The sequence below is a fragment of the Zerene cesonia genome, chromosome 28 (genome assembly GCF_012273895.1).
Source record: "Zerene cesonia ecotype Mississippi chromosome 28, Zerene_cesonia_1.1, whole genome shotgun sequence".
Taxonomy (NCBI): domain Eukaryota; kingdom Metazoa; phylum Arthropoda; class Insecta; order Lepidoptera; family Pieridae; genus Zerene; species Zerene cesonia.
In genome coordinates this window covers 5,698,508-5,711,742 of record NC_052129.1, presented here as the reverse complement: position 1 = coordinate 5,711,742, position 13,235 = coordinate 5,698,508, and the positions used below count along the sequence as shown (strand labels likewise).

At 33.7% G+C, this 13,235-nt stretch overlaps 1 protein-coding gene across 1 annotated transcript in view; it reads right to left on the bottom strand.

The window, feature by feature from the left end:
* Positions 1-13,235, bottom strand: part of LOC119837597 — a 48,928-nt gene that overhangs the window by 34,860 nt on the left and 833 nt on the right. The window lies entirely within an intron of this gene.

Here is a 13,235-nt window from a genome sequence, read left to right as displayed (position 1 = left end):
TCACGTCTTCATAACTCTAACAACACACAAGAAAACATTCGAGGAACGACCCCAGAGCAATGTGTCATACGAAGATTTACACAATTCCTTTTGGTATAATTCGGTTGAAGCGCATTATACCCCGTTGAGGCGGGTTGGCATCTTATTCGCTGAACCAGCACAGGGATGGAATGGAGTGGGTGTTTTGAATATTTGCTTAATAAGATAATAATTAAATCGCATTTATGTAGAGTTCGAATAAACAAAATAATTAAAATAATATAAATAAACAAAAACAAATAAAAAATCCGTTAAAGTTTGTGATATTTTGAAAGTGATGGGCGAATTTCTACATAGCCGGCAACTGAGGGAATGGTTCGCTTGATGGTAAGCTACCATCACCGCCCATGAGTATTCGCAGAGGTAGCCTTTGCGAATGTACTTTCTCTAGCTGTCCTTTTTTAGATAAAGGTTAAGGGAAGAATAAATTGACTGAATAAATTAAAAAGAAGGAATGGCCTGGGAAATGTGAGACAAGGGCTTGCACATTGTAATTATAAGTGGAATGAAATGAAAAAAATAAATTTAAGTGACATCTACCTGAAATAATGAGAAACAACAGGATGAACGACGTATTTTGCAAAAATTACATGCATAATAATGCATTTTATATCTAGATATATTTAGATATATCCACTATATAATTTGAATAGATCATCTGTGCTGAGCCGGGACGAGTATTCTAGTATTAAATAAATAACAACATTGTGTATATTTCACTTAAATTGTATAATTATTGTTATTTATATTATTTGCTCGAGTCCGGCCCTGCGCTGTCCCAAGACAGATAGTTTCAACGTCTTCAAGATGAATAGAATCTGACGCTTCCGAGTTTATTAGTTTACTGTATCCTTCGCAATCTTATAAGAGTAATTTAATTTTGAATGGGTGAGAAAATGAGGAGATATTGCACCTGATCGTGCGTCTACGTATTGTAACCAGCTTAAAAAAGAGAAGCATATACATACGAAAATATTTACATATCACAAATAGCAATTAAAAATTGATAATAGGAAAAGCAGCTGGCCAGCTTATAATCTAAAATGAGGAGTCCCATGTCCCTCAGTGGGGAATGGAGCAGGTGATATACATTTGTTTCACTGATTGATTTTAATTGTGGATAAGTAGGTGATCAGCCTTCTGTGTCCTGCCCCACCGAGACATTTTTTGTAACTCCCCACCGGGAATCGAGCCCGTACCAGTACCCTCGGGTCCATGATTATTCGTTAAACACTGTACCAAGGATCCGGAGTTTGTATTGCTCTATAAATTATTTTTTTTAATGAATTTTTCAAATGTTTGGAGTTTTGATTTGAGGTACAAAAATACATAAAACGAGCAAAGATCACAAATCAGGATTTGTCGGAATAACACCTTTTCATACATAAACCACGGCCAATTATAGACGTAGTGTACAAATACATTTAAAATTAAATTTATTTAGTGAAAGTGAAAAGTATTACAATTTAAGAGTACTTATTGTCTATAGATATATAGTTGTTTTGAAAATTTTGTCTATCTGGTATAACCCAAAATCTATGAGCGGTGAAAACTCCGGCGAAGCCTTACGAGAATCGAGTTTGTCCCTTTCAAGTTACTTGGCTCGTCTTGGCGGGGGCTACTGCCCCTTTATATATAATGGTTACTATAATATTATGAATGGGAAAGTGTATTTGTTTGTCTTTTTTTCACGATGCATTGGGACGATTTTATGGTACGATTTTCGCGTCTGGAGATAGAAAGCCATAGAGCGACATAGACTTTAACTTAGTTTCTTTTGTTGACGCCGGCGAGTCCGCAGGCGGTAAGCTAATAAACAGATAAGTTAGTCAGATGTTTTAGGCATCTAGACGTCTAATAAATGCATGCCATGCAACTACTAATTTTAGCATCTCTAGAAAGCTTGTTAATTGCCAACATTAAAGTCAATTTAGGCAAACTTAACGAGTCCAGATGGCAGTAATGCGCAAGCACTAATTGCTTTATCAATTAACCAAGTTTTATTATCGCTTCATTCTTACTCAATGGTGTGGAGCAGTTACCAGTATTGTGTGATCAGTTTTCGATGAATTTGTTTTGGTATTTTGCGTTATGTTGTCAGCTGCCCGTTATGACATTAAAAAAAGATGGCAAATTATAAAATTATGTATATTCACAAGTGAAAAGCGACGCTTAAGGCAGTTTCGCTGAATTAACAAATGATGACTCAAATTTAAGTAAGCAATTGAATTTGATTCAAGGGGAAGGCTAACGTCTCTATTATGCATAACACCCGTGCTAAGCGAAGGATACATAAATTAAATGCATCAGAACTACAAAGTATATAAAACGGAGCATTGTATATGAAACGTCTATATGTATTCTTAGCGGGCTAGGCGATTTGAGCAGTAGAGCGTAAACACTTCACGACGTTGGATGCAATCTATGCCCAACCCCTGTTATACAGAGTGCTCTCTGTTGTTTTACGCTCTGGTAGCTACACCCTGTATATATTTTTAGATTGTGTATTGAACTTTGATGGTGAAATCACTATTCTATTAATATTATAAATGCGAAAGTTTGTAAGTATGGATGTATGGATGTTTGTTACTCTTTCACGTAAAAACTACTGAACCAATTGCCATGAAATTTGGTACGTAGACAGCTGGATAACTGGAATAACATATAGGCAACTTTTTATTCCGATATTCCTACGGGATACGGACTTACGCGGGTGAAACCGCGGGGCACAGCTAGTATTGTATAAAACAAAGTCGCTTCCCTCGTCATATACATATACATAACACCTATAGTTTTTTAATAAAGAAAAATAATAACAATACAACATACCCTCATAGGCTTGTGTCCCAGCAATGGGAACATATATGGGCTGATGATGATGACGTTAGGTTTTACTAGAACTCAAGTTAAATAATAATAATAGTTAAATAAAAATAAAAAAAAACACACCCCGTGTTGAATATTAGTTCTATCGTAATAAGAATGTACTGTAATTCTACACAAATGTCTAATTAATATAGTCAGTTGATAACAAACAGCAGCCAGTCACAAAGGCTACTAACAAAGTGAGGGTAGTATTTTCTTGTGTTCGAAATTTTACGCGAGTATTATACATTTAGAAATTAAAAACTCTTTAACGGATTTAAGCGTCTCTTTCAGTCTCCCTGTGACCTCTCGCTGTAAAGTGTTCGAAACGTCGGGTTAGTAATATAAATCGCGTTAAAAATGCGTTAAAGAGTTTTTAATTTCTAAAAGTGAGGGTAGTTGGGTCGAACATTGAATAAACAACGTTCGCACACCACAGCACAATCCGCACGAATGCGTGCCGTTTCTAAGTGATTTGACTTCTAGGAACCAAAAGCTAAACAAGTTTTGACAAGTTATGAAAAGCGACATCTGTATTTTAAATGACAATCCATATAATATTAAAACACAATTAATATCCGACAATAGTAATTTTTTTTCTTTAATCTTTAATAGGACAGCGCTTGACCACGATCTCGCCTGATGGTAAGTTGAGATGTGGTCTAGGCTGTAACGCGCTAAATATAGTGTTACTATATTTCATACAGGATATTCTATTCTAATAATAGACGAGTGCATCCACGTGGCCAAACTAGTTCACAATAATTGGATTTCAACTAGCAACTCGCTAACTTCCCACAGATTAAACACAAAGGCTTTGATTAAAAATTAATGAACGTCGGAACGTAATTCATTTAGCTGATAAATTGTTCTTAGCAAAAAAAGATAAATCAGAGTCTATGATGTAATAAATCTCATACTTGTATTTTCTGTACTTATTTCTTTTAAGTAAGAGTGCTTATCGAGTCTAGTTACCACCGTCATTTAATAAAATCCCAAAGCTATTTCGTTTTGTTTGCCATCCTTAATTTCGTTTGTTAGGCACACAAATAAACTGTCATTAAAATAGAAAGAATCGTTTCAAAATCGGTCTATCCATTTCAGAGCTACCAACCACAGAAAGTGTATATACCTGTGGTATGGTACACGGCCAAGGTAAACATATAACACCTCTCTTTTTGATAAATGAATCGCCAAATATCTAAGCGTCAAACGAAACGAGAACACTTCGACTAATTCGATATTTTTTAATCCTACTAATATTATAAATGCGAAAGTTTGTAAGGATGTGTGTGTGTTTGTTGCTCTTTCACGCAAAAACTACTAAACCAATTGCAGTGAAATTTGGTACGTAGACAGCTCCACAACTGGAATAACATATAGGCAACTTTTTATCCCGATATTCCAATGGCATATGGAGTTACGCGGGTGAAACCGCGGGGTGCAGCAAGTGTTTCTATATAGTCACAAGGAAGGCTCCTATGGAGGGATAAAACCTACAAGAAAAGCCTGGGGCGGATCCTAGTTTATAACATAATGAATTAGCGATCCACCCCTATAATTATGGCATGGCCTTATATAGTTTCAACAGGAAATATCCTTAATATTATAAAAAAGAACCCCTAGATCATCGGACTATTTAAAATACGGTATTAAGCCTGGTTCACTGCGCGAAAATGAATTAATCCGCCCACATAGCGTTATAACGGTCTAGATAATCTACCTAAACCTAAATATAGGCGTAGCACCCACACGATTGAAGGGCTCTCATAGAATCGCTGAATTATAAAACGAATCGATTTGCATTTGAACTATCTGTCCTTTTATTACAATGAACAATGTGTTTGTGCGAGATTAACTCGGAATTACTGAAGCTATTTTGAAAATCCTTTTAATAGTAGGTATACTTCTGAGTAAAGGCTTAATTTTAATTTTGTGTATTTTTTAGAGATTTAAAATTCAAGATATTTATCCCTCTGAAACAGAGTTTATTTTTTTATGGTTTCACTTAGGTTCCATCGGGCATGAAACTATTACTAAGAATTCGCTGTCTGTCTGTGTGCAGTTATCTCATGAACCATGATAGTAAGATAGTTCAACTTCAAAGACGATATATTTCTGATACCCCAATAACAAATAACAAATAGAGGTTAAGCAACGGTTGGCATGGTAGTATTTCGGATGGGTGACCTATTCCAACTGTAGTTACTCTTTACCTTATTTGTATGGTACCTTTAGAGTCACGAGTCTTCTCGCGCTTAACTGATTTTCTCAACTTGCGGTGGTCGCGACAAAGTATGGGTACTTTCGCAATATTATGAGGTCGTAATATCATAAAGTTTCATCAGCGAAATATTCTCAAGGTTTTGATAAGTAAACACATTGAAAAAGTAAGGAAAAAGAAAGTTTGTTCGCGTTTCTTTAAGGCTTCAATCTTCAGAGAATGTGTAACCTTGACAGAGGTTTTTTAATTAATTGGGTTGTTTCTAAAAATATCCATTAAAATGGAGGTATATTTTTTTAACAGGGTTTTCAAGAGAAATTTAATTTTCACTAAAATAGTTATGAATAAATTAGTTTCGTAATTTAATTTAGAATTAAAGCCTTTATTACACGCTTTTTATTAGCTTCACCTGTATGTTGGTTTGTAACCGACTTCTTTGGGCGCGATTTTGACCCACTTTAAACGGCCAGATTTCGTTCAAACTTTGTAGATTTATTGAGGACCGATGACAATACACTAATTTGATAAAATTATTCTATTTTTCAATTTGTAAAATATGATAAAAGCGTGTTTTTTAGTTTTTTTTTAAACTATTATAATATATTATTGTAAAGGAATTTGTAAATGTAGAAAACTTTGAATTTGATTACGCTGATTTAATTTCTTCATTCGTCTATAAAGAAATATCTATTTACGCCACCCCAAATACGACATAATATATGCAGCTACAGCTCAAGTATCTTAATCTTAAATAGAAAGCTTTTCTGAGTCTAGTCTTTTCTAGTCTTAAAGTAAGATAAGTTAGTTCTAACATCGGCCTGTCTAAAATTTAATAATTTTTGTAACAAAGGCTATATTTTTAGGTTATCTCAGTTAACGGGCGGAGCTGGGAGGAGATTTTAGATAAAAATAATTCAAGTCCTTATCTTTTATTATTTCGTCAAATATCCTACAATTTTCAACGATAAATTCTACTAAGCTCTCTAGATTTAGAAAATCTTAGATATAAACACAAAATGCATACAAACATAAATACCCTTCGTTTTTTACTAAGTTGTATTATCTCCATTGTTAGGTAGATTGTCCCTTTAAAATAAACATATAGGGTTTGTTATAACAAATTATGCAAATGGGGGTGTTTGTTACGAAGGTACACATAAAATTATGCAAACTGACTGAATAAGATTTTACTTAAGCTCTTATGATTCAATTAGAACTGTATTGGCATACTTTACTCTTCGAAGCTAACGAAATATCGTGATGAATGTTTTTTTTTATGTAATAGAAGGCAAGTGAGCTGGTATCGCTTGATGGTAAGCGATTCCCAACATCCATGAATGTTTGTCAGAGAGGGGGCGGAGATGCGTTACCCGTTTTAAGGAGTTAAGGATAAATAAAGGATTGACGTGAATAAAGGAATATGAAAAGGAAATGAGCCTCTGGATCCGCTACTCACAGAACGTAACTCAGGAGCACGCTAACATTTCACAGCGATCTCCTGGGTAGGTAGTGCGAGCTGGTCCAATTCTCCATATTAACTTATCTCTTAATATTCAACACAAGTTATGGTATAGTTACTCTATAAAATAAAGAACAAATACTGTTAAAATTTAATGCACTCATTTCACAAGTACTGATCATTGGCCCATTTCTTCATGTCGTATTGTGTTTTAAATAAACACAGCCAGAAAAAAAACTTGTATAACTATCACGCGTTCAATTAACAAGCACTTTAACTGAACGGACGTCAATTCCGTCGCTAATATTCGATATCCCCAGATAATGCTGTTACAAGCTTTTATGTCAACAAAATTGATATTGCAGTTTGATTTTCAGTTGATCGGATTCATTACAAATTTCTACTGCGTTATTAGTTCGTGATACATAAGTTTACTAGCTGCGCCCCGCGGTTTCACTCGCGTACGTCCGTATCCCGTAAGAATATCGAAAAGTTGCCTATATGTTATTCCAGTTGTCCAGCTGTCTATGTACCAAATTTCATTGCAATCGGTTCAGTAGTCTGCGTGAAAGAGCAACAAATACACACACATCTTACAAACTTTCGCATTTATGATATTAGTAGGATATCTATAAAAGAATAATTAAATTATAAGCAAGGCAAATTAATTCAGCAACATAATGTTGCCTAATAATAATAAAATTCTAATCTATCGTTTTATTCTAACATAAACAGCGACTATTAAAAATGGAAGTCAGTTTGTTCGGGCTAATATCGGAAACGTTTGAATGTATTTTAAAGTAAGGAGCGATTTGATTGTTTAGAGATAATAAAGTATTACTACGTATATACATTCATTTTATATATACAGATTCCTTAACTAAATAATCTTTAACGCAGCCCAAGCTGTGACAGCTAACACCATCTTAAAACACCAATAAATCACGTTAAAAATCCGTCAAAAAGGAAAAACGGTATAAACTAGATTGCGTTAGGTCAGTAGTGCTCTCAAGGCTCCCTATAGTAATAACATTTATCACCAGTGCAAGCTTTAATCAACTAGAATCCACAGTAGAAACAACTAGGGCTGCCACTTCATCAATTATGTATACATTTATTGTAATACTAGCTGCGCCCCGCAGTTTCACCCGCGTAAGTTCGTACCCCGTAAGAATATCGGGATAAAAACTTACCTATATGTTATTCCAATTGTCCAGCTATCTACGTACCAAATTTCATTGCGATTGATTCAGTAGTTTTTGCGTGAAAGAGCAACAAACACACACACATCCTTACAAACTTTCGCATTTACAATATTAGTAGGATAGGATTTTTTGGTTATTGCGCAAATGGGTAGAAGTAAGTAATAGGTTAAAATAAAATTTATGTTAAAATGTTGAAAACGATTGCCCCTTTTATTTTATTAATATTTTCTATTACCATGTATTCGTGATATTATTTTTATCTTCAATTATGGCATACCTTAAATAAGCAACCGGTCAACGAAGCCCTCATGACTTTCTATAAATTAAGGAAGAAAATAGAAAGAAAGAAATAAAGTTAATTTAACACCACATAATGAGGTACGCAAAATCTTTACAAAACGAATAATATGTGGACTTATTATGTATAATTTATGTGCTGCTAAAAGGATAGCTAATCAGCATATGCTACAGGTAATGCAGCACGTGCATTGCTAATGTTTTTGACAGAACAATTTTCGTATTTCTAAGTTATCCGCGAACACACATATATAAAAACGATCTGAGTAAGTAGTTAGTATAGTTTGTAATAACAATTCTCTATATTTGTTGCATTCTATTTTTAAATGTCATGTGATGTGTTAGTTAAACAGTATGCAATCCTGAAAACTGGCGTTTATCACTGTGCAATTCCGATCTCCAGACTGAAAAATCGTACCATAAAATCATTCTGTTGCTACACAAAAGGAAGACAAAGAAACAGCATCGCATTTAAAATATTAAGGATAAGTATAATTTTTGTGCCAACCCTACAGCTTCGTCCTTCACCCGTCCCTCGAGGCACGTTATCGCCTCACTAATTCACACTCAACTAATTGAGTTAGGTTATTGTACATGACATCACCTCACAGCACTCAGAGCTTTCAATGGCTAAGTATAAAGGGTTCCGAAGGATTCTAATGATAACATTAACTTGGAGTTGAAATTTTGTTCGCTGATTAATGGCTATGAAATCATTGTGCACATTTTGATGATTTTGCTATTAAATAATTTAATATCGTATTAATATAAAGATAAAATAATTAAATTAAATATAATGTGCGTAATAATAAGCTAAATATGACATTATAAATCTGCGTATATACAATCCGCTGTAAAGAAAATGGATCTTCAATTTGATTTAAAAACCTTATACGATCTTGTGTCTGATTTTACGCGAGTTGTTTGTTTTTATGTTGTCCCGTGACTACTCTCGCTGAAAAGTGTCGTCGAAACGTCGGGTTAATAATATAATGAATAAATCGCGTTTTAATTCCGTTTAAAAGTCTTTAATTTCTTCCTTATACGTTTTTATTTTGTGTATCAGTGATGATGTAGATAGAACTTCTTCTAGAAGCTGAGGTTCTGTGGGATGGAACTTTCATCAGTAAGTTCCAGCATCTTACTAAGTGGTTTGTATTAGAATCTGATAACCGATTAATTTTTTGCAAAAATTAAACTTTTAATTTGGTACATAAATATAAAATATGCAAATATCATAATTATATTAGATTCCGAAATAATCGGTTAAAAATAATCGTATTTTTAAAGGAGGAGGTTTTATGTTTGTCTGTATGTATTTTATTGTGTGTTATACCACATTTTCAGCAATTATAAACGGATGTAATTAAATGTAGATAAGAACCATTTAACTTCAATCTACTAATATCTTATATCTTATATGATATATGCCCTACGGTTTTACACACTATGTATTATATAGTCTATATATAACTGGACAACCTAAGTAATTTTCATCAGCGCGATTTAGTTCGGTGCAAAGTAACAGCTGTATATAATTAGTATGGATCAAAAAAGTGTCAAGTAAGACAGACCGCAGTATACAAAGAGACGTATACAGATATTTCGCCGGGTTTTAGCTGTGTAAGATAAACCGGGAAACTATAGTAGAGCTGCCGTTTCGGCTTAAAACAGCTAAGCTGATTAAGTCGAATAGTCCGCCACTGTAGTAGTCGGAGATATTTAGTTTTGCGTTTCAGCACTTGTGTGTCTAGGAGATAATCTCGCAAGTTAGCCTAAAACTGAGCACGCGTAAAATTGTGGGGGGAGGAGGGGGAAAAGAGTCTACAGTGGGTTCAAAATCTCATCAAGAATGTAGATAATTAGTGAGAAAACATTCCATAATACTAGAGAGTTACATGTGATAATACTATACTATTACCTACATAAAACGCAGTAGGGCTGGCAAGACGTTGTTTAATTGTAGGGAAATCAGGGCTGGCTAACTAAGGGTAAATTCTATTGAAATAGAGTTTGTCGCTTTTAATATGGGTGTGCGACTTTTGACATTTTATAGAGATAATAATAAAATATAGGTAATAATTTTATGTAGGTAAGTAATTTATTAGAGCGATTCGATTATTTTTTCTCATTTACTATATATCTGATTTATAAATGAAATTGTGTAAAAAATAGTTTGAAAAAACACGCTTTATTGATTGAATCAACTAAATTGTGTCACTACCTATGACAGAGTATATCTGTTTAGAAATTAAAAACTTTTTAACGGATTTTAAACGCGATTTATTCATTATATTATTGAGTATATCTGTTTTATAATCCGATACAAATCAAGGTTCTAAGCATGAAATTATTGTATTGTCACCGATCCTTGAGAAGTACACAAAGTTTGAAATAAATCTGTACATTTAAAATGGGTCAAAATCAAGTCTAAAGAAGATGATTACATACAAACATACAGGTCAAGCTAATAAAGCGTGTCAACAGCAGAAACCATTCCAGACGGTATAACCCAATAAATTATCAAATGTAATTACGTCATAGTTTACTCTTAAAACGTTTAATTAAAAAACTATTAGCTTAGTGAATGAGATTTCTTTTCTATAATTGGGAGCGCGTGTAAAAAACTCCGCTAAGAACATTTTTAATCAATCAAGCGGAGGGTTGACGCGTATTTTAGCAATTAACTTATTTACATTTAATTAGCGACAATATTAACTTAAACTGTATTTATACGGAGGGTCCATATTAATGAAGTTTGTGAACGCTAACGAAGTGAAAATGAGATTAAAAGCAGGTAAGAAATAAATTACATTTCGTATTCTTTTCAACCAATTTGGAGGGAGGCTATCCATTCATTGTGTTTGGCCTTGTTACCTCAGAACACGCGAGTGGTTGAACCGATATTGATGGTTATTTTTTAATTATTTTCTGGCGCCTCCCGTGTTCGCTTCTATATAAATTTTGTCTAGTTAAAGACGCTTTAATTTTTAAAACAATTTAATCATGTAATCAATAACAAAAATTATTAGGCACGTATTGTATAGATATAAATTAGTTTAATCTAAAATTGTTTTGAATTTCGGATGGTACAAATAAAAACAACGATGACGTCACACACCAACATAGCGGGTAAACAGCTATCGGGAGCGCATCGTCGCATGCGCAAGAGTTTACGCGTTCGCGTTACGATTTGCGTCAAACCGTTTCGCTGTCTCCTATACTGTTACCGCGGAAAGCGACTTCTATTACGCAGTTGTGTGTTTGTTTGTTTATTTTAGCGAGATATCAGACGCGTGGTCACATTTGCTTATAATCATAAACTTTTATTATCATTGTATTCATAATTTATGATAAAATTGAATTCAGCTTTAAGCTACCATTGGTTCAGTGGTTCTCGGACTTAATCAAGGAGTAGATTTGAGACCAGATGCGCCAAATTGATGATGTCCTAGGATTAAATTGACGACATGTGACAAGCCTGGTGGATTAGGGCCTGAAGCGAGGAATAGGAAGTGTGTAATATATTGTTTAGTTTGTAAATTATTGTTTGTTGTTTATTATGATAGGGTGAATAATATGGTCTGATGATATTAATATTGACTGAAACATTACAAAATTTCTTCGTGTAAATAATCTTTCTGTAATCTAAATCTTCGTATAAAGATCTTTCGCCTTCAAAACAGATAAGATTATAAATTTAAAAAATCGCACTCTTAATGGTTTATCCGTTCAACTCAACAGCGCACAGCTATATTTCTACAGATAAATGATAGATCCAGTAACATTTGACCTGAAACCTAAAACTGCAATCTCACAATCCACAGTTGCCAACTACTAAACCAATGAGGTGGTCTTCATTCAAAGTAAAATATACAAACTCCTTTTAATAAAATACAAGCTATGTAAGTGAAACATGAAGAAATTGTTGTTTAGTATTTTTTGGTTTAATCGGAAACGGGTGAACATTTTTTGATAAGATTGAATATGGACGATCTTTTGTTATCACATTTCGCTAAAATAAATAATATTGCAATACAAGCCATAATATGGCAATCTTACAAGGTCTTATTGACTAATTGTATTTGTATATCTCAATGCGTGTTATATTCAACCGATATTTTTAACCGAGGAGAAGATTTATATTCGGCTGTAAGTTTCGCTATTATTATGTTTTATCGCGTGTCCCGTTAAGCCCCATTATGTCTCGTTATCATCAAGTCAAGATCTGATGATGGAATCTTGATAAAATCGAGTAAAAACTAGCTACTGGTTTCCGATTGAGCTAAAAGTTTGTATACTGAAGTCAGTTTAGGAAAAAAGCAATATTCTAGTACTATTGAGCTGATCTGATGGAGTCAGGAGGTGGATACTGGATCTCAACGGCGGAAAGGAAAGATATGAAATTTTGTATATTGATTTAATTATATCATTGTTTTAATTGGTACTTATTGGCTGTTTTTAACTCCATCTTGATATGGCTTATGCATCCAGCTTTGACTGACAATGCAAACCTTCAGCGGTGAATAATGAATAGGACAGACAGATAAATTTTTTGTACGTACATGTAATTTCATAAAAATTGTTTTGCCTTTATAAGGCTAACTTTTTTCCTGTTGTGGTTTTGTTGTCGATTTTTTTTTACATATTTTCTCTCATATAATCTATGATCGTAAGGTTAGGACGTGTGTTTGTAAAATTGAGTTCAAACTGAGCAAATAATGATGGATTCTAAGCGAAATGAATGACGTAGAGTATTTATGAACTATTTTTTACAAGAAACTCAAGTGCCTTCTAATTGAGCTAGACCGAGCTTAAATGGGACCACATGAAGCCCACCAGCTTTCAAATAAAAAAAGGATCATCAAAATTCATTCAGCCAATCTAAAGTTTGAGGTAACAAAGTCAAACACAAAATACAGTAGAGTAATAGATACTGCTACTTTTTTAAAGTCGGTTTATACGAAAAATGTTTTAGTTTGAGAAAGACAAAGGTTAACGTCGAACGCAAATAGTGGCATTCGTGTACATATTTAAATGCACATGAATCGTCATAATGTATGTATACGTACGCATAACTTGAGAACGACTGCACCAATTTTTGTTCATTCATTTTAGGCTAAGACACAAAAAGAGAAATAAAAAA